This window comes from Triturus cristatus, chromosome 5_2 (assembly GCF_964204655.1).
Source record: "Triturus cristatus chromosome 5_2, aTriCri1.1, whole genome shotgun sequence".
In the NCBI taxonomy this organism is placed as follows: domain Eukaryota; kingdom Metazoa; phylum Chordata; class Amphibia; order Caudata; family Salamandridae; genus Triturus; species Triturus cristatus.
The window spans coordinates 347,222,773-347,244,450 of record NC_140588.1 but is presented as its reverse complement, the minus strand read 5'-3'; positions in this window follow the sequence as shown (position 1 = coordinate 347,244,450).

Sequence of the window (21,678 nt, the reverse complement as noted above, 5' to 3'; positions counted from 1 at the left end):
TGAAGATGTGGTCGGGGCAGGGGTCCATGAGGGCCCCTGAGTGGATTGACTTCATTGTCTCAAGTGTGTCTTCGGTAGTGAGGGCTGTCCAGTTGTCAATCCCTGGTTTCCGGGTGTCGGGTGGTTGGTGAGGGTTCAGTGTGTTGGTTGTCTTCGTCGAAGTTGTCTTAGATGCTCTTGATTTTGTGGTGGAGAAAAGTGCTCAGTTTGTCGCAGAGGTCTTGTGAGGGAGGGATGTCGGTAGACTCGCTGGTGGGTTGGGGGAACTCCTTGATGATGCTGAAGAGTTCCTTGCTGTTGTGCACGTGGGTGGAGATTCTGTCTTCAATCGCTTGTTTCCTCGTTTCTCTGAAGTTGTTGTGGGCTTCTGTGGATTTCGTGTTCCTCCAGACCTTTTTTAGGCGGTGGCAAGTGCGTCTGGACTCTCGAAGTTTGGAGGTAAACCATCTGGCTTTCTTGGCGCGGGTATTGTTTTTCTTGAGGGGGGCTAGGGTGTTGGCACTGTCTGAGATCCATCTATGCAGGGTTCGGGCTGCGGTGTTGGGGTCGTGGTTTTCCCCGATGGTAGGGGTGGAATTGTTGAGTGAGGAGGTGAGCTGGTTATCGGTGATTTTGGTCCAGTTTCTTTGTGGGAGCAGGTGCTGGTGTCTGTGGATGGTGGGTGTTCTGAAGGTGAAGTGGATGCAGCGATGGTCGGTCCATGGGAGTTCGGTGGTGTGGCTGAAGGTGATGGAGTTTCCTGTAGGGAAGAGGGGGTTGAGGGTATGTCCTTCTGAGTGTGTGGGCTCGGTCACAATCTGGCATAGTCCAATGTTGTGGAGGTTGTCCAGGAGGGATGAATTGTTGGGGTCCATTTAGTTGTCGAGGTGGAAGTAGAGGTCTTCCAGCAGGGTGTAGTTGGTGGATGCAATGGCCTGCGGGGAGATGATGTCCATGATGGAGTTGGCGAAAGGACCGCAGGGTCCAGGGGGTGGGTGGATGAGGGTTCCACGGAGGGTGGCGGTGGGGCTGGCCAGTATCTTGAAGGGAAGGTGTTCCATCAGTTCTGTGGGCTCGTAGGGGAGTGTGCTCAGGCAGAGGCTGGATTTGCGGACGATGGCGATTCCACCTCCCGGGCGGGTGGGGCAGTCCTTCCTGGAGATCTTGTATCCTTGGGGGTGTTGGTCCAGGTTTCCGTGAAGAACGCTACGTCGGGGGTGGTGCTGTCGAGGAGGTCCCAGATTTCAGTGGTGTGTTTGTGGAGGGATTGGACGTTGAGGAGGATGCATTGCAGGGTCTTTGGTTCAGTTGTGTTCTTGCAGGCGGGTTGCGCTGGGTCCGTGTTCTTGGCGGTGCTGCAGGAGTCCTGGCAGCGATGACAGTTGAAGGGTCCGTGGGTGTTGGCTAGTGATGCTAGCTTGCCGTTGTTGGTGTCGGCCTGGGTTGAGTGCGTGGAGTGCCACTGGGTCGTAGCGTTGGCGGGGTGGAGGTCCATGGTTCCTGGCGCTAGCTGCTGTCGGGTCGCGGACGGGCGCAGGCGGGCTTGCTTTTGGAACGCCTTTGGCGCGCCAGCGGTGCGGCCCCCCACGGCCGCCATTAAGTAGGGGTTGGGGAAGGCTGGACAGCTGGGAGGCGGGAGCGGGGAGGGGAGCTGGATTGGGCCAGTCGCGCTGGGGGGAGGGGCCGCAGGGGCAGCAGTGGTGGGGAAATAAGGGATAAAGGAAATAAAGGAAAGGCGGAAAATAAGCAGAAATCAGGCACAAAAGAGCAGAGATGCAGAAAAGTGCAGAAAGGTGAAAAATAGAAGAGGGCAGAAAAACGAGTGAAAGAGCAGAGCGAGAAGAAGGAGACAGAGGTCCACTGGACCACCAGGGATGAGGTGCAGGGAAACCTGCGGGTGGAGGAGGGCCTCGATCACCAACACTCGAGACTGCAGGGGCAGGCCTCATTTAATGGTGGAGCTGCGAGGGTGGGAGAGCAATTTTACTGACAATGAGTCAGTTGTCTTTCTCCCTCCAGTTTATCAGTGACCTTCCGGATCCTTCCTTCAAGCATAGAGCACCTCTCCTCCGCTGCATCCAGCACACGTTGGCCCACAGAGTTCACATCTGTCCTGAGGTTCACGATTTTTATGGCGAGTCAGTTCCCGCCCCAGCTCCTCTGTCAGTTCAGCCTTAAAGATGCAGAGGCTGACCAGCAAGTCCGTTTTATTGAATGCCATGTCAGGACTATCGCCAGCTTGCGCTTCAGAGTGGTGCCTGTACAAATAGGCAAAGAGATAGCAGACAGCTGGTTATTCTTCTTGGGGGTCATAAGGGTGTATGCTCCCTTGCCTTGAACCCTCTGAGGGCCTCCACTTCTCCAATCACATAACTGTGATAACCGGTATATCCCTCCTCACTGCACCCTGATAAAAGCAGGGGACCTGCGAGGAGGCACGAAGCACTCCATCAGTATACACCAAGATTGCACCCCCCCGCTACCATTGCAGCCCAACCACGTCTCCAGCTGTCACAGCAAGGTCCCTTCGACAGCTCCTGAGGCTCTCCGTGTGTTGCATATCATGCTGTTTTAGTCTGCACCACTGTCCCACAAACACTCATTGGGCCTCTACAATGAGTGGGGGCTCATTCACTCTAAATCATGGCCTCTCGCGCCCAGCAGTGGATCAGCAGAGTCAGGAGATCTCCCTGCACCCCTGTCGGGTATCTAGGTGCATCGGAGCGGGGACGGCTCAACGGTACCAGCACCCACCCTTCATCGCTGCCGCCAGTAGGCCTGTTCTGCAAACCACTTCCAGGTGTCGTGTGGTCCATCCCCTCTGCGCTTCCCTCCACGGCAGAGCTGTCCGTGTCCGGCTGCCTGCTGTCCCAACAGGGGACATCCCCACTCTGGAATCAACAAGAAGGGGTCCCCTAGGCCAAACCACAGTCAGGACCAGGGCACCTCCGCCTCAGTAACGCCACTGGCCTCAGCCAGAGCAATCAGGTTTCTCGGGTAGGCAGCTCCAGCCACACGGGTATGAAGACTCAACGCTGGCTGGAGGTTGTTCCTTTCTGCATCGCTGCTCATGGGGTGCTCCAGCTAACAACCCAGGCTCCCTGAAGGCTTCACTTATCGCTGTGGTCCTCAGCAAGCTCCAGAGGGCTATGGAAGCATACGATGTTGGTGCGGCCTCTGGGAGCAATGATGAAAAGCGTGTCACTGCTCTGCCATCTTGGCCACGCCCTATTTTAAGGTATGTTTTAAAGTAACTACCATTGCTTAGCAAAAAAAACTGTTTGGAAATGCATCGGAATAGCAGGCAGAGGTTCCCTAGACTATTTCCTCCTCCCCCTGAAGCCACCTGACACGATTGCAAAAGGAGAAGCTGCACAGCTCCTCAAGGTTTCCCCAAGGTTTCTGGAAAATGTGTCTTTAGTCACATTGGATTACTTCAATCAATCAAGCAGGGTTGGTAAAGTGCAACTACTCACCCGTAAGAGTTCTTAGTCGCTCGGGGGGGCTGTTCCATTGAGTGCTGGAGTCATCCGAAGAGCCAGATCATGAGGTCCTTCCTGAACTGGGGAAATGTGGGAGCTTGCCGGAGGTGGAGGGGAAGGTCGTTCCAGGACTTGGCTGTGAGGTAGGAGAAGAACTTCCCTCCCGTTCTGGTCTTGTAGATGCGTGGGACAGTGGCCAGAGAGAGATAGGCTGATCGGAGGTGTCTTTTGGGTGCGTGGAAGGAGAGACGGTTGTTCAGGTATGTGAGTCCGGTGTTGTGAAGGGCCTTGTATGTATGGGTGAGGAGTTTGAAGGTTATTCTACTTTTGACTGGGAGATCGCGGAGGTGTTGGGTGATGTAACTGCAACAGGGGATGTTGAGGATCAGTCTGGCTGCAGCGTTCTGGATGGTCTGGAGTTTGCGAAGGAGTTTCTTGTTGATTCAGGCGTAGAGAGCATTGCCATAGTCCAGTCTGCTGCTTATGAGAGTGTACATGACAGTTTTTCTGGATTCGGGTGGGATCCATCTGAAACTATTTCGAAGCATGCGGAGGGTGTTGAAGCATGTCGAGGATACGGCGTTGATCTGGCGGTTCATTGTGAGAGATGAGCCAAGTATGAATCCGAGCTTTCGTGCGTGGTCCTTCGGGGTGGGGGTATTTCTGAGGGTGGGGGTCCACCAGGAGTTGTCCCATGCGGAAGGGGTGGAGCCAAGGATGAAGACTTCTGTTTTCTCTGAGTTGAGTTTCAGGCAGCTGTTCTTCATAAAGGTGGCAACGGCTTTCATCAATTAGAGGAAAAGCTGGGTGTCGTCGGCATAGGTGAAGATGTTGAGCCATGGTTCCTGACAATTGTTGTGAGGGTAGCCATGTAGATGTTGAAGAGGGTGGGGCTGACTGAGGAGCCCTGAGGCACTGAACAGTTGGTCTCTGTCGGTTTTGAGATGTAGGGAGGGAGTCTGACCCGCTGAGTTTAGCCGGTGAGGAAGGAGCATATCCAGTCGAGGGCCTTGCCGTGGATGCTGGCGTACATTTAAATTGTGTACAACTTGGACTGAGATCTGATGACTAAGAAAAAGCTAACAGAAGCATTGAGCCAACTGGCAAAGAGTCATCAACTGCAAGCACCTCATGCAATTACTGGATCATGCTGATAATGCATTGTTCACCAATTCTATAATTACATCAGCAGCTTGAAGACATTGATGCGAAGATGTTCCTTTTGCAGAGTCCATTGTCCTATTTTAGAGACTCATCCACACAAGGTTCACCACTCTATCTAGCTGACATTGGATTTAGTGATTACACCTGGATTTGACCCCAAAACCACACACCCATTTCATGCTCCTATCTGTTCAAACCACCAATCTCTATCTTGCCTTTCAGTTCAGGGTAATGAAGCCTTTCATTAGGAATTCCACTTCACAGAGCTATTACCACCGGCATCGTAATGCAGGGAAGCTAGAAGGATAGCCTCAATGGTACTTGACATATTGCAAATAACTATGACTGTTCTGCATTGAAGCTCATCACTCCTTGAATGGAAAGTCGAAGAGGAAACATGAAAAATCTATATTAAGACCCTAAATAACATGTAAAATCAGAGGATTACTGTTCATGGGAACGCAATTTTTGAATGTGCATCTTGAGCTCTCCACTGAAGAGAGCCTTATCGTAAAGCTGAGCAGGTGAGACCTGAGGGATGAAGAGCAGAAGAGACTGGGTAACCAAACCTTGCCTTGCCTGAGCTGCTGCTGGAATGAATGGGGCTTGAGGGAGAACAAAAGTTAAAACTACTCTGAACATGTCCTAAGGCACAACGCTGCCCATATAGAAGCAGCCACATTGGGAGTGATATCTGGTATTACTGGAATAGCTCCTAGACTGCCACCAGCCCTTGTTTTGAAGAAAATGGTACTTACCAGAGGTATCATCTACAAATCTGTCCCCGTGAAAAATAAGTCTGGACGTAGAAGTGTTATGAGATACTGGCTACACAATCTTTAATTTGTTCCAGGTCTGTCGACTGCTGTTCATTGCTAGACTGCAAGCAGTCTGTCGCGTGCATCTGCTACAATCTCTTCAGATGCATTTCTGTAGCAATCAGGTGGATTCAGTGAAACCGGTGTATGCGTCTCTGATGACAAGACAGTGTTGGGTACCTAATCAGCTGGTTCAGAAAGGTGTCCAATAGGCTGCAGTAACCTATCATTTCTTTTAGACTATGGGGAGTGAACCATTCAGCCCTTTCTTTGCGACAAAATGCTAGTACAGTCCAAATCCAACCCTGCGGCCTTCCTACTTTCGATGGAAGTTAAGGGCGTGGTGGACATTCTGCCTTCATGGTCTTCCAGAAATCTGAGCACAAGGTGCCTTCGACGAACCTGAACGATCCTTGGAATAGCAGAGCTGTGAGGGACTAGTAGGCCTGATGCACAGGCACTATACATTGTAATGAGCATATGACACTATATTGCAGTCATATGGTCATTCTCTTTTCAATAATTACCATAGTTGTGTACAGGTCACTTGCCACAGCTTCGCTTTTGTAGGCACCGGTGATTAGTAAGAACCTCCATGGCTTCTACTAGGACTTTCGGACAGCCAGCTTCTCTCTGCCCTTCTCCTCTCCTACCAATTCATCCAGGCATTTACTCATTTCTCTAACTACGCACTCACTCACTCTTTCGTCCAGCTATTCAAACCCATACACTCATTTCCCCATTCATCCATCAATTCATCAGTGAAATCAATCCCTCGTCCAATTATCCAGTCATGCACTAATTTACCAATATATTCATGCATGCACTCACAGAGCCATTCAAAACATTGACCTATTCTCATATTCACTCTCTCACACAACCACTCAATGAAGAAGCATTTCCAGCTACGAAACAAGCCGCTTCTACAGGGTTTATCAAGGTTTGAGAATAAAAGAGAAAGCACATTATTCATTCGAAAGCTTTGGAAGGAAATGAAAATGAAGGTAGCTTTATTTCAACCTGTTTGTGTGTGCTTTTGTGGGAGTGAAGCAGCCTATCCTGGGCCGTGTGTAAAGGGTTAAACGCCTTGTTACCATTCGCTGCCACTGTGCGGTTTGACAGTGTTTCATCATACTATATAAACAATTTCCTGTTCGTGATCTAACTGTCAAAACATACATGCTCAGACTTACTATGCAAGCAGTGCACTCCCTACATTCGTCGTGTTGTTTTTGCTTTGTGCATGTGTTTGGGGGTGGCAAGGATTGTGATTGCTCGTTATGCTTTTTTCATCTTTCAATCAATCAATTTCTCAACTATTCAGTTCTCTTGTCTGCAGTGAGCTGCCATCAAATATACTTTTCGGTGTAAAACATACTAAACACGTTATAGGCTTTCTGAAATGTAGACATTTACCGAGTTTATCATATATTCTGAAATTCCCAAGAGTGTTACAACTATGAAAATTCTGTGATCAGGTTTTTATCTAACAATTGCAGGGACGTGTGTGTTTCTCGTTCGTTCATTTTTTTTTTAAAATCTAGACCCACTTATATGAGCAACTTTTAAAACACAAACTTCAGCTCCGTCCTATGTAGGTAATAGACTTTGAGACTCCTACACCATCATAAGATTGAAACGAAAATGTACAGACTCAAATAACGACATAACAAAACGACAAAATTATAGATCATATTGTGGAACACCACTTGTCTCCCAAAATTAGATACATACCCAATGCTGATTAAGCCCCGATTAAAGTCTACAACATTGCAAATATGATTAAATCTAGAAGGTTCCCTCCTAAAGTTACTAAACCTTCTTTGGACGTTCATGGAATTGTGACAGTCTATTTCTTTTTCAGCTTTATCAACATGCTGGTGCTCCCGAAATATCCTAGCCAGTGGATTGACTGCCAAAATACAGGAAAGGAAATCTGTCAGACCCCATTTGAGGGCCACAAGGCAGACAGTGGCTATTGGGTTCCAACCGTGGTGCTGGAGGTCATTTGAACCTCCCACTGTAGTAATCAGAGGTAGTCAAAAGGGCAGGCCGGCCACGCCCGTGCAGGTAAGCACGGTGGGCAGGGTGGGGGGGGATTCAACAGATGACGACGAGTGCAAATTAATTATTTCTTATATTTTCCCTCTGCGTCTTCTGTCGATTCACCCCCACCCCACTGCTCTTTCCTGCAAGGGCCACTTCTGAGGGCCTTAGAAACTTCTACGCCTTCATCAACAGAAGCTATAGTCACAACACTCTCTCCCACCAATCACCTAAATGGCATTGCTCAGGAAGAACTAATCAGCAATCCTTTGCTAACAAGGCCCACACCTAGTTTCTAAAGGCAGCCCTGTCTCCATCTTCCTTATTTCAATGTCTGGGTCTCCACCCTGTAGCCACGGGAAAGCAGGCAATACATTTCCATTGACGGGGGAAGCTTGCGTCATACTCCACTTGGCCCATGCTAAATAGGTGCATGCAAAATGGATTCCACTGACCCCTGTACTCATACTCATGTACTGAGTCTTACTGCAATGCTTGTTTGACACATGTATTACACAAACAGACACACTCAACATGCACAGTGGAAGCCAACGCAAGGTTCAGGATTTCATGCAACAGCAGACTTAACGTGAGAGCATGTCAACAGTCTTACTGACACAGGAAAAAGGCCTGGTCACTCCATCGATTAAAAAAACACAGTACCCGGATTTATTTGATGTACAGAGGGCAGGGATAGTAGTCGCTGCCTAGTATTAGGGCATGCTTGGTAAGCCTTTCATGGTCACAAAACAGGCCCTGGACTTTGCATTTTAAGGGATAGGCGCAGGCCTCTGCTTACATGCCATTATAGTGTGATGTCAGGGCCAAAAGAAACAAGCATTGGCATAGCCAATAGGTCTCGCCTTTGGGACCTTATAAGTGTTTAGCCATGCAACAGGTGCATAACTAAACACTTATAAGGTCCCAAAAGCGAGACCTATTGGCTATGCACAGCGGCCGTGGGGCCGCAAAAGTGAAAGTAATCGCGGTAAAGCGGGTGCGCGTGCCCGCGCATATGCACTGTAGCTCTAGGCTGGCCTGGTAGCACTTTTTGGAGCCCTCTCAATAAGTCTCGACAGACCAGAGCATGCGCTGGGTCAGGCGAGACCTAAAAACGAGATACTAGTTTTACATGCAATTGGGCTCTCATGGCAGGGGTTTATACCCATTTTCAAACACAAACATAGAGAGGTAAATACATATTTGCTATTCTTAACTCTAATCTATGTATGTTGCACCCAATTGTTTTGGCCATTTTCCTCCCCCGAGGGAGTTCTGCCCCCCCAGCGGGTCAAAAACCCACTAGATCTGGGGGATATTCACTATAATTATGTTGATAGGGAGCGACCCCTTTGGCAAGGGTTGCTTCTCTCAAAAGGAAATGTTCTTTTTCTGATCCCGCCCCCCCTATGTGCAGGTCAATCTGCCCCCTCCAGGGTGGTGAAAACCCACTGGACACCAGAGAATAAGTTTATGTATGTGGTGGGGAGCAGTCCCTGGGGTAGGAATTGGTTCCATTCTAGGGTGGCAATTTTGTGCATCCACTTTGTGCTCCCCTTGGGTCTAGATCAGCCTTTTTTGATTCAGACCTGCCACTTGCCGTGAACTTAGTTGTGTTTTATAGTGTTATTTGTTTTATTTCTTATCATCTGCATTTGCGGCCGTAATGTTTTTTCCCCTTTTTTTGTAGTGCAAAGCTTTTGATTTTCTTTGTGTTGTATCCTGCTTATGGTTTTGGTATTTAGGAGATCTGCAGTTTGTATTGCCGCATGTGTTTCGTAAGGAAACATTTTTTCAAATGTTTACCTCAAGTTTGTATCATTGCCATATTTATATGTTCTTTGCTACTGTTGTAATAATTTTAGCATACTTTGCTTATGCTAAATTTACATTTGGATTTGTGCAAGATCTATAATGTGTTGTCTTCAGTGTATTTTGTTTGTTTTTCCTTTCTAGTGGGATGTCTATGGTGCTTGCTGTGTCTGTGTAGACTATGTGGTTTGTATTGATAGTTTCTTTCCTGTTCGTTATATTTCAAAAGTTTTGTTGACTGTTTGGTACAGCCACAGTTTGTTGAGTTTGAATTTGATGCAGTTTTGTTAATAGTTTTCTATTTTATTTTGTGAGCGTTTTATTTGTAAGCATTATGTATGCTCGCAGGATGACCACCCAGCAGGTTTTGCTTTACTATTACTGTCTGAGAAGTATAATCTGATGATGAAACCACAATCAGCACTGATGTGGTGCCTCATTTAGAGAAGTACATTGTTGTGCTTGTAGTGCTGCATGAGCAAGCTGGATTACAGTCAGGGACTGGAAAACTTCCCATTGGAAGTGCTGCACACCTGTCTGCCTCTAACATTGTGCAGCTTATTTTGTCTGCTTTTAGTGGTGTTGCAGGCCCTAGAGTTAATACAGAGAACTTTTTGTCTATCACTTAATTCTAGCTCTTTATTGATGACATGTTTTTAAGATGATATTGTTGAGTAGACCAATTTGCATGCAGAACAGTATTTGAGGGACAACAGTGTCACACTTAAGAACCACTCTAGAGCTATCCGATGGACTCCAACAAATCTCTATGAGATGAAGCAGTTCTGAGGTTCAACTTTTTTGATGGGATTTCTAAGGAAGCCCTCATTGTCTTTATATTGGTTTACTAGTCCCTTGATGACAACTACTACTTTTCCAGTGACCATGAATTGAGATATATATTTGCTTCCGCAGTGGACCCTGCATTCTGTGGATAACACAACAGTTTTGCCACAAGATCACCCTGATTGTTACCGTCTCCAAGATTCAGCCTGGTCTTGACCATTTAGTTGAACGTTTCTCAGAATCTATGTTCCAGGTCAAGATATACCTGTGGACTAGTCTATGGACTTGTTCAAGGGCCATTTGGGATTCAGACAGTACCTACCAAGTAAGAGAGCGCGTTATGTTATTAGGCTCAATATATTGTGTGAAAGTGCCACTGGATATGCATATAATTTTAGGGTGTACACTAGTAGAGATTCTTTATTTGATCCCCTGGTTGTCCATCCACTTTTGGTGTCAGTGAACAAAATTGTGTGGGAACTTGCCAGAGCACTTTTTCCCAAAGTTCAGTGTTTATACATGGACAATTTCTACACAGGTATGCAATTATTTAGAGAATTGTTCCAAGTGGGAACTGGGGCATATGGCACAATCCACTCTAACCATAAAGGTTACCTTAAAGAACGTGTGTGTGAGAAATATCAAAGGAGACAGGGAGTGCCTTGCTTAGTAATGAACTGCTTGCATTAAAATGTTCAGCCAAAAAAGATGTCCACATGCTCACAACTATTCATAATGAAAGTACTACACCTGTGACTCTTTGGGGTCAGGTAGCAGAAGTACACAAACCAGTGAGCATGCCAGACTACAACAAGCACATGGGAGGTGTAGATAGAGTAGATCAAAGCTTGAAGTCTTAGAATGCATACATCTGGTTCAAAATTTTGGCTGTTCCATTTTTTTCTGTATGTGCTTTGTGTTTCCAATCTGTTCATTCTGGGAGTCTTTTAGACATCAAAGTGGCTTTGAGCTTCATGGTGATGACATTGACTGGTGGTGTGTGTAGAGTGGGGTTTGGCTGGTGGTGGTTTGTGCTGACTGGCATTTGGCTGGTGATGTGTGTGGACTGCCATGTGGCTGGCATTGTGTGGGGACTGGGGTTTGGCTGGCGATGTGTGTGGACTGGAGTTTGGCTGGCAATGAGTGTGGTCTGGCATTTGGCTGGTGGCGTGTGTGTGAACTGGTGTTGGCTGGCAGTGTGTGTGGCTGAGCATTTGGCTAGCAGTGTCTCTAGACTGTGTATTGGCTGGCGATGGGCGTGGACTGGCATTTGGCAGGTGGTGTGCACGGACTGGCATTGGCTAGTGGTGTGTGTGGTGGTAGTTCACTGGCAGTGTGTGTGTGTGTGTAGTGGCAGTTGGCTGATGGTATGTGTAGTGGCATCTGGCTGGCAGAGTGTGCAATGACATGCTGCTGATGTGTTTGTAACTTGATTGATGGCTGGGTGATTGGTGGTGTGGTTGGTGTGTCAGTCCTGTGGATGTATCGAAGGGAAGGGTCCTTGAATGGCACCGTTTGTCGATCTGAGTGTTGTAATTTGTTGGGCCTACGGCTGGCGGTGTCAATAGTCTTCTGTGTGTGATGTATGAAAGGTTTGTGAATGCCCTGTAAAGCAGTCGGTGCCTCATGAGACACAGGTCCAGTATTCTGCAAATTCAATGACCTTATCAACAGTGATTTCTGCATTTTTGTGAAATCCTTTGTTACTAAAGTTTACATTTTGAACTTTTTACTCACTCTCATGCCAAATCCAGCCAGTATGTGTGTACTTGAGCAGTGGATGAATGTGCCATATGTAATGAAAGGTCTCAGATCTCCCCTGGACCAAGGCACTTTCCCAGGGAGAGAATATCAGTTCCAAACTTATGGAATATACCATATACACAGCACTTCCTAAGGTGGGCAAACTCTCAACACTCCCCCAAAGGCAAGGCAAGACAATGATACCACATGAGTCTCCTCTAGACCAGGGTACCACACACAACACTTCTTTAGAGTGAGATATACTTTGCACATCACTTGCCAGGAGTAGAACAACTTCATATAACACAATTACCTACTAGAAGGGAATTCACCCATCCTTCTACAACAGAATACTTGGCCAAGAAGAGTCCACACCTCCTGCTACAAGGAAAAGACTAATTCAAACATATGGAATACATAAATTTATTAACACAATACTTCAATCACGGGCAGGCCGAATATATATTGATCATAGCAGACTCTCACATATCAAATAACCGATTGAAATACACAATCAAAGCAAATATATATGTAGAAATATATATGTATGGATATAAGAATCAGAAAATAAGAAGGAAAGGAAAGAATCAGTAAAGAATCAAGAGACAGTTAGTAGCAGAGACACCTCACCTACTGCTTCATCATTTCACCCCACTTCGCTCAAGGGGAGTCCATTGCTTGAACCGGGTGAAAGCTCAGAGGTGACACCAGCCCCCACTCTTCCATGACAACACATCTGCTCCACGGCGTGAACTTCCACCAGGCCAGTGTAGGCTCCCCTTTTAAATACAAATTCAAACACAACGAAGCTTCTAGCAAGCCTCGCCCCCTCGTTCTCATGAGAGCCCGTACTAGCCTGCTCCAAGGCCACTGCATCGGTTGATCAGGCCTTTGCTATGGCTCCGAGACAGACCATGTACATTCCTCTGATAAGAACCAGTTCTCTCTAGTCAGTAAAGTGCGAAAAACAGGAGAAGAACATGCCCTCCCCACCACTGCAGCTTCGTGCAGGCACAGAAAATAGCTCCAGTCATGAAAATGGACTTAGTTAAGCCATGCACACAAAGGCCCAAAGCAAGATGGAATCAGAAAAGCAAGGATGACATGAAACCATGTCAAAGGCAATAGTCAGCACTGTCATAAAGCAAGGTAAAGTCTGAAATCAGAATTACATGAAGCCATGTCAAAGGCAATAGTTCAACACATAATTCACATAACCCAAATAACACTATAGACTTTATCCCTCAGTATACAACATTGAGCACATGTGTGCACCACCAACCACAACACTGCACCTCAACATCCCATACCTTCTATTCTTGGCAGGACTATTCTACTAAAAGACAGCAAGATTACAGGACAGAAGAGAAGCAGGCCTATGCAAACCCATCCTACATTAAGGCTAGGGTAACATAACACACTTAAGTCAGTACAACATGGTGGTGGTTGAGGGTCATCATAGGGTGTGAGACCACAAAAGTGGCTCATTCACTACACCATTTTATTTGTCTTTTCTGACTTTCACTTCCAGAGTGTATATTGTCTCTGGGGAAAAACTACCAACCCCATATATTTTTAGGTCTCTGCTCTAGACAGCGCATGCTCTGTCTCGAAAGAGACGTGTTGTTTATACTTTGTGGGATTCAGCCTGCCCAAAGTCTTCCAATTTGCTGGCTCCATTGTCGCTCTTCTATTCGTTCTCCCCATTTCTCCATGGCATGTATTCGTCATGCCTTTTCCTGTGTTTAGCCGTCTCCAAGAGCATGGGCCAATTACTACTATCCATCCACTTCTCCCATTTAAATGACCATTTTAGGAACTTCTTTTATCTTTGTTTAAGAGTCCACGTCAAGCGTGCTTGTATTTTCACTTGCTCCAAACACCGGGCTGTAAATCATGTTCTTTTCTTGTTACATTTCCTGAGAATTCAAAGACCAAGATCAAATGTCAGACACTGTGTTCATAGGGCCCCAACCCCCTCCTGCTATGCTGCTTGTTCTAAAACGAAAGCATGTATTATTATTCCTTGCTCATGTTCTACCATTGCTTTTGGTGACGCTTTTTGCATATGGCAGCCTCCTGAATAATAATTTGTCCATATAGCTTCTAAGATGGCAGCGTGCAGTATGCTTCTGTTTCATTCCTGTGACATTGTATCCACAGCAGCATGGCTGCCACTACAGGTAGAGCGGTGTGGGTACAGTGGCGCCACTTTTAATATGAGGCTTAACAAAATGCTGGGTATCCAAAGCATGAGCATGCGAGCTGCGATTGCCTCATGGTATGGTACCAGTGCCAGTTTTTATGCAAGTGGTTACACAAAGGAGTAACGGAGCATCCGCTGCAGGCACTTAGGTGCTGCATCTGCCTGGGGAACACTTACAATTTAGCCATGCAATGCTGAAGCACATTGACATCGACAATACCAATAGCTCTCGCATTGCAGATATCTATTGACTTTGCCAATGCTTGTTACAACTAGACACCAGGGGACTCAAGGGTGGTGTGCCATGTGTGGATCCCAAAAGTTTTTCTTAACCAGTAGCCATTGCAAACCACAAAATTGGTTAAAAACACAAATTATCTTCACATTTCTGAGTGTGAAAGTACTAGAATCTGTGGGAAGCCACATATTCCCTACCTACCAACCAGCGTTCCGACATGTCTCCCAATAATAATGGAGCCTCACTTGAGTGAGTAGACCTAAGTACTGTGACAGGAAAGGGTCCAAAACACAATGTGGCAACATCAACAAAAGGAACGGATCAAACTAGGGTCAATGGGAGTCCTCGCGAGGGGACTCCCATTGACCCTGGTTTGATCTGTTCCTGTTGCAGATAGTAGGCCCAACCACACAAGTGTGGTAATGGTTTTATCATAAAAAGTGTGGAAACACTGGGTGGTTGGAATTTTGTGGATCCCTGCAGATTCCAGATGTATCATAGAAATGCATGAAAAATGGGAGATTGTGGGTGAAGTGTGAGTTTTGCAGGGCATTGTGGGTAAGAAAATATTGTGGGATACATGCACGGCACACTAGCCTGGGGTCCCCTGGATGTCGACCATTTTTATCAGGAGATTTCGGGGAACGAGAAGTGGTAACAAATTTATGGCTGTCTGCAAATTCCAGAAGTTTGGGTTTTTAGCCACAGTTTGGGTTTCCAAGGCTTTCTGTATATGAAAACCTGGTGAGAGCCACAGACATCAGGCCACGCTGGTCTTCCACAGGTGTTTCGTTTTCATAAAGGTGTAGGTTAGGTTGGTTTCCCTGGGTGTCGGCTGAGCTGGGGTCCAAAGTCCACAGCTACCAGGTTTTTCTGCCCCTTCCTGATGGCGGCGCTAGGCCCAGCCACACAAATGGGGTACCATTTTATCTTGAGATTTGGGAAATATCTGGATGGTGTGAAAATTGTGGCTCTTCACAGATTCCAGAAGTTTCCCTCACAGAAATGTGAGGAAAATGTGCATTCTTTTTGCCAAAGTTTGAGATTTGCAATGCATTCTGCGTATGAAAACCTGGTGAGAGCCACACAAGGCAATCACCCTGGACTGCCCTGGGTGTCTAGTTTTCAGACATGTATGAGTCTGGTAGGTTTTAGTGGGTACCTGCTCAGCTAGAGCCTATAATCCACAGCTATCCAAACTGCAAAAAGGGATTTTCCTACAAATCTATTGTGTGTATGTTGCATTTTGGGCCCTTTCATGTTGCAGGCACTAGGCATAGCTGTACAAGTGATATGCCATTTTTATCAGGAAATTTTGGGGAACACTGTGTAGTAGGAAATGTGTGGCTCCCACAGATTCCAGAAGATTCCCATACAAAAATGAGAGCAAAATCTGTGTTTTTAGCCACAGTTTGATATTTGCAAGGCCTACTGGGTAGGAAAACCTGGTGAGAGACACACCGGTCATGCCACCCTGGTCTCCGCCAAGCGTCCAGTTTTCAGAAATGTATGGGTTGTGTAGGTTTCATTTGATGCCAGCTGAGCTAGGACCCAAAATGCACAGCAACCTACATTGCAAAAAAAAGGTTGGTTTTCGACGTCCATGTCCATGTAGCTTTTTGTGCCCTTTCCTGTCACAGGCACTTGTCTCAGGCAGATAAGTGAGGTATCATTTTTATTGGGAGACCTGGGGGAACACTGGGTGGTGCGAAATGTGTGGTTATCCATGGATTCCAGACGTTTCCCTCACATAATTGTGAGGAAAATGAGTGTTTTTAGCCAAAGTTTGAGGTTTGCAGGGCCTTCTGGGTTGGAAAGCCTGTTGACATCCATCTCAAAATATGTCACCCCAGTTGTCTAGATTTCAGAAATGTACAGGTTTTGTAGGTGGTGACTCAGCTAGAGCCCGACATCCACAGCTACCCAAATTGTAAAAAAGAGTGTGACTTTTGCCGGGTGAAATATGATGTTTCCAGGTATTGTTTTGGGGCGTTTTGTGTCACAGATGCTTGGCCCAGCCTTCCGTGTGGGGAACCATTTCCATCATGAGACATGTAGGAACACAGAATAGTAGAACACCTTTTTATTAACAATTTTATTTTTCTGTATTTGTGGCTTCCAAATGCAAGCCAGTGTGTAAGAAAGAAAATATTTTGCAAAATACCCTCTATACCTCATATTAATATAGGTAACCCTAAATTACTGCATTCAGTAAATACCACACAATTTGAAATTCCGTCACTCTGCGCAAACAGTGGTTTGCTCAGGGGTCAGAAACACTGACCAACTCATAATCAGGGCCTTAGAAGAGAATGTAAGTGCAGATGATTACTTATAAGGCAGGTTTGGTTGATAGAAAAAGGTAGCGCAGATCCCATTTGAGTCTTCCAGATGTTTCCTCACTAGGACTTACAAATTCACATAATCTATGAATTCATGTAGCCACTGGATGGTTTGATGTCTCACACTAAGCGGCCGATTCCGATGTGGTTTGGAAGGTCTCCCAACGGCATTTGCTCGGTCCGAATAGGATCGGGAATGTGTCTTTACGATTGAATCGGAAAGGTTTCTGTCCGACCAATTATGATGCGAGTTAGGCGTTAGGAATATCCTAATCCGAGCCCGACAGCAATTGGAATGACCAAGCCGTATGGAGCAAACTCGTACGTCTCTACAGGCCGCGATTATGACCGACTGATTACAATGCTGGATTCAGACAGCCTTTCCGAATTGTGCCGTCCGACACGAATTGGCAATCTTAATCAGACTTTGGGAGTCCGTAGCAGGCACACCTGCACCCGGAGCCTTCCCAATCGGGCCCGTGGGGGAACCCATGGGTCCCCCCTTACCAGCCATGCACAGTGTAGCAGGCACCAGGGGGTGCCCGATTTTCCCCAGCCACTCCTTACTTCAATGGGAGCCTATGCATTCGGTCGGAACATAGGCTCCCATTGAAGTCAATAGGAGTCCGACCGATCGTATCTGGAAGCATCCGGTGCATTGTAATCGGTCGGTCGGACTCTCCCGATCCGAGTGGGTCAGAAACCATTCCCAAACCAATTCGGTCTGAATGATTTCCGAACCCCATCGGAATCGGGCCCTAAATATTTTCAGCGGCCAGAAGGTTAATAAAAGATGATCAGCAACCCTAGTTGTCAGTACATCATGGTCCTTCCATCCCTTGTTGAACATGCTCAGTCAGAGTGCGACCACATGCCAAGACATTACTCCCCTCCCCAAACAGGAAAGGTAAGAAGGTGGAGGGGGACACTATATGTAAGGTATTAAATGGCATGCTGGTGACTGGGAGCTTTCTAACTTTGTGGCACTGATGATTGTTGTGTTATGTTATAGAAATTTGTTAAGTGTGCGTATACGCAAAGGTGTCTTCGACTCACAAAACAAAATGTCAAGAGTGAAGAGATCAAGAAGTGCTAGAATGGGAGCAACCTTTTTGCCCATATCATACCTTCGAAGCTCAGCTGGGGACTCTACTATAGGGCAATCTCAGTACAAAAACAAATGTTGAGCAAAGAACTCTGGGAATTGAGATTAATAACCAGGAATTCATGCAGTAATGACAACGGGTCTCAGGAGAATATGAAGGGCACAGTACCCAAATAGAATGTGGAGAGAGCTAGAGAGGATGTAGATCCTCAGGAAGAAGGTTACTTTACTGGGACTGCAAAGTCAGGAATAGGGACTTAGGCCCTTCATGGAATCTACTAGAAGTGAGCACAGGAGGACAGTGGTAGTCCTATAATTTATAGTAGCAGCAGGGTGGACTCACACGAGTTCGCTGTCTTACACAAAAGCACATACACAACCATTCACATGCACACTCGCTCTCATCCATCTCTTCACAAGCACGCACACATACACCCACCATTCATAAGCACATACACACTCCGATTCACAGAACGCATGCACACATAATATGTATCCAACATTTATTAGGGACCTTTTTTTGCTGTTTATATAGTGCAAACTTGACCCAAAGGTACTGTAGCACTTTACACAAGCACTAGTTACATTAAACAAGTACACATTCTTTTTTGGTAGGCATGGGGAGATTAAGTGATTTTCCCAGAATCACAGGATGTTGAGCCGTCACCAAGACTCGAACCTGGTTCTCCAGTTCCAAAATCAGCAGCTCTGGCTGTTAAGCTTCATCCTCTCTCGTGTACCTGACACAGCAGGAATATCAGGTGATGGGAGGGAGAAGCAGAAGCCTCTGTGGCTCCTTGAGGCTTTGGGGAAGAAAGAAACTGCTGGAAGATCCTGCACCTACTCTAATTGGCAGACCTTGTCAAGCATCAGCCAATGAGAAGAGACCCTTCCCGACCTTTTCACAGAGTGGGATGTGGTCAATGAGAGTTCCTGACCCCACCCCACTCTGTGTAGAGTCATCCCTGATTAACACTGTGCCCTGGGCACTTCAAGGCTTAAACTGGGGCTTTGCCTGGCTGAAGAGGGCATGCGCTCAATGCTGTGAAATCCTCAGCCTGGCAAACTCTTGCTCAAACTGCCAGGTGCCTGCACATTTAGCCCATGGACAGCACCTGACTGTCTTACCTGACCATAAAAAACTGACTTTCAGGCTGAGGGTTGGGCCCCTTATCCAGGGCCGGACTCGCTACCGGGCATTTTGGCATACTGCCGAGCTGGGGGCTGATGTCACTGTGTTGGGGGCTAATTTCGTTGATGGAGACCTGCGTGTGTTTCGAAATAAACAAAGCAAAACGAATTTCGTTCAGCACACGCAGGTCCCCATCAACGAAATCAGCCCCCAGCTCGGCAGCATGCCAAAACGCCCGGTAGCCAGTCTGGCCCTGCCCTTATCCCTTATTGACAGGGCTCCACTGCAAGAGGATGTTGAAGTTGGGCAACTTTACTTCCACTAACCTTTTGTAAAAAAAAATGTTACCTTTGTCAACATCATTGAATAGATTAATTTTTTTTAAAAACGTACTCTGAAAAATTCATAAAATGCTGGTTTTGGCGGAGAAAAAGCCAGTCTCAATGTGAATATAGCTTAACGCCTAAAAATTGTTTCAAAGAGTAACATTTGCTATCAGGTAAAGTTTTACGAAAAATATACAAACTTTGCAACTTCACTAAATTGCAAAGTTGTGAGCTTAACGCATCTCCTTCAGCAGAAAACAAAGTTTGCACAGATCTAGAGAGCCTTGATCAAAGAAACATGAAGAATTAGTGTCAGTAACTAAGAAGAAGAGATCATCCTCTTGATAATTTACGTTTATGTTAAAAGCGTGCAGGCTTTTGTCCTCCCAAATAGGTTAACAATTGGTTTATTTGAGTTCCAGGCAATAGACTGCTGTTAATACCAACAAGATAACAAAAAACATTGCAGGCAGTGGACTAGTGGTACCACATTTTGCCACTGAGAATCAGATTCACATACTTTTTTCAACATCATACTTACATATGACATTCAAAAAGGTGCACATGGCTGATTGTTATTGAACTGTACAAAATAGATTTGCATGGTGGATTCTACAGTTGTACGTTTCAGGTTAGAGTTGTTCCTAGGGTAGTGGTGTAGAAGTGGCTTTGCTATGGTAGGATTATTTGTGGGTGTATGCAAACTTTTGCCCATTTTTTTCACATAATGGGGCCTAGTCATAAAAGCATTTATGAGTAAGGGAAGTAGTACTATAAGAGCACTCTTTTATGTATTCACCCCTAAAGCATCCAACTCCATATTAGTAAAAATGCAAAGAGTGCACACTCCTTTCTATTTGTACTAATTGTATATGATTATTCCCGTCTTAGTCCAAATTTAAAAGTTATGGGGCAAAATCAAAAAGACATGTAAGCCTTTGTAAGAGCGTAATACAGCCAACTCCTATACATATTCCAAAATGCCTCTGTTAATAGATCTTCATATTTTCAACCTTAATTTATGTTCCAAAAAAAGGCTGTAATATTGTGCACATTAAGTTTGAAAATCACCTGAACAAACCCATATTTTTGTGGAGGCGCATAGGGTAAGCAATTTTCCAGGCAGGAAAATGTTGTCTTGGACTGTGGAGGAGAGGGAAGAAGCCCCAAAATTGATATATGACAAAGCACCATCCAGACATTCACAGAGGTAAATATAAAACAAAAGGAACCAACATGAAAATCTACACTTTGTGTAAATATCCATGCCAACTCCTTGGACTGTTTTTTGTGAACACCCCTAAAGTGGTGAAATCTAAGCAGATCTTCAGAGGAAGCCTCCGGTTCGTAGGTGTCCCTCTTTTACTAGGATATCTGTATTTGGTTCCCGACCCATCAGACTCGCGCCTGCTGTTGCCAGCCCCCCCTTTCCTTCCGATATTTTTGCAGATTTGTGAAACGTGGTGCAGGTCGAGCTGATTTTCACCATATTGAGGCCTGCCTACTGGCGAGGGACCACCTGCAGATTATGTTTATAATTCCTGCATACTGGACTGATTATCCTAAAATAGAGAGCTGTGCTGAAAACATGTCATTATTCTTCAAAAGCCCACTGGCATGGGTGTTCAGTCTTGTGCTTCCAAAGTGTGATGAACAGATAAGTAGGTGCAGGTGGTAAAATTACATGTAGCTGCTGGTTTAGATAAACTTCTTTCTCTCTCTTTTTTTTTTTTTACAAATTTCACTGCTTATGCTTTTAGAAAGGTATATCCATTTCGACAATTGATGTATTTTATTTTGTAAATTTGTATTTTTTTGTGTGCTGTTGAACAAAGTGCGGGCGCGTGTTCGAATTTTCAGATAGAATTGCAACTGTCGAGATATTGAAGCCAGCCTTTAACAGAGCCAGATCGTCGCTTTAAACTTTTCTTGTTCACGAGATAGATGATCAATAATACATTTGACAGGAAGAAAAGTTAAATACCCCAAACGTCGAGTGGAATCTCTCCAAAATATGTAGTGTTTGAAACTAGGTCTTTGTGAAGTTGCAAAGTTTTTCTTTTGTGAACTTTCTGAAATTTCTGCAAGTGCTCTGAGTACTGCCTGAGGGCACTTTAGGTCAGATGTACAAACATTAGGAATACTGATTTCCTAATTGCGATTCTTTCCGAATCAGTATTCCTAATGTATGAAATTCATTGAGTTTCATTTAGGGATTCCTTGTGGGTCGCAAATCGACCTACCTCATGAATAAAAAGGATAGGTCTCAGTTTGCGGCCTATTAGGAATCACAGCCGTCACATTGCCTGTTGGGGTCAGCTGACCATCAGGTCTGTGACTGCTTTTGAATAAGGCAAGCTTTTTTTTAATGCAGCCCGTTTTCCTTGAAGGAAAACAGGATGCGTTTAAAAAGAAAGAAATGAAGCCTTCAAGATTCATGTTTTAGGAGGGGGAAATGGTCCAACCACTGCCTCCTCTTAAAAAATATTATTTAAATTA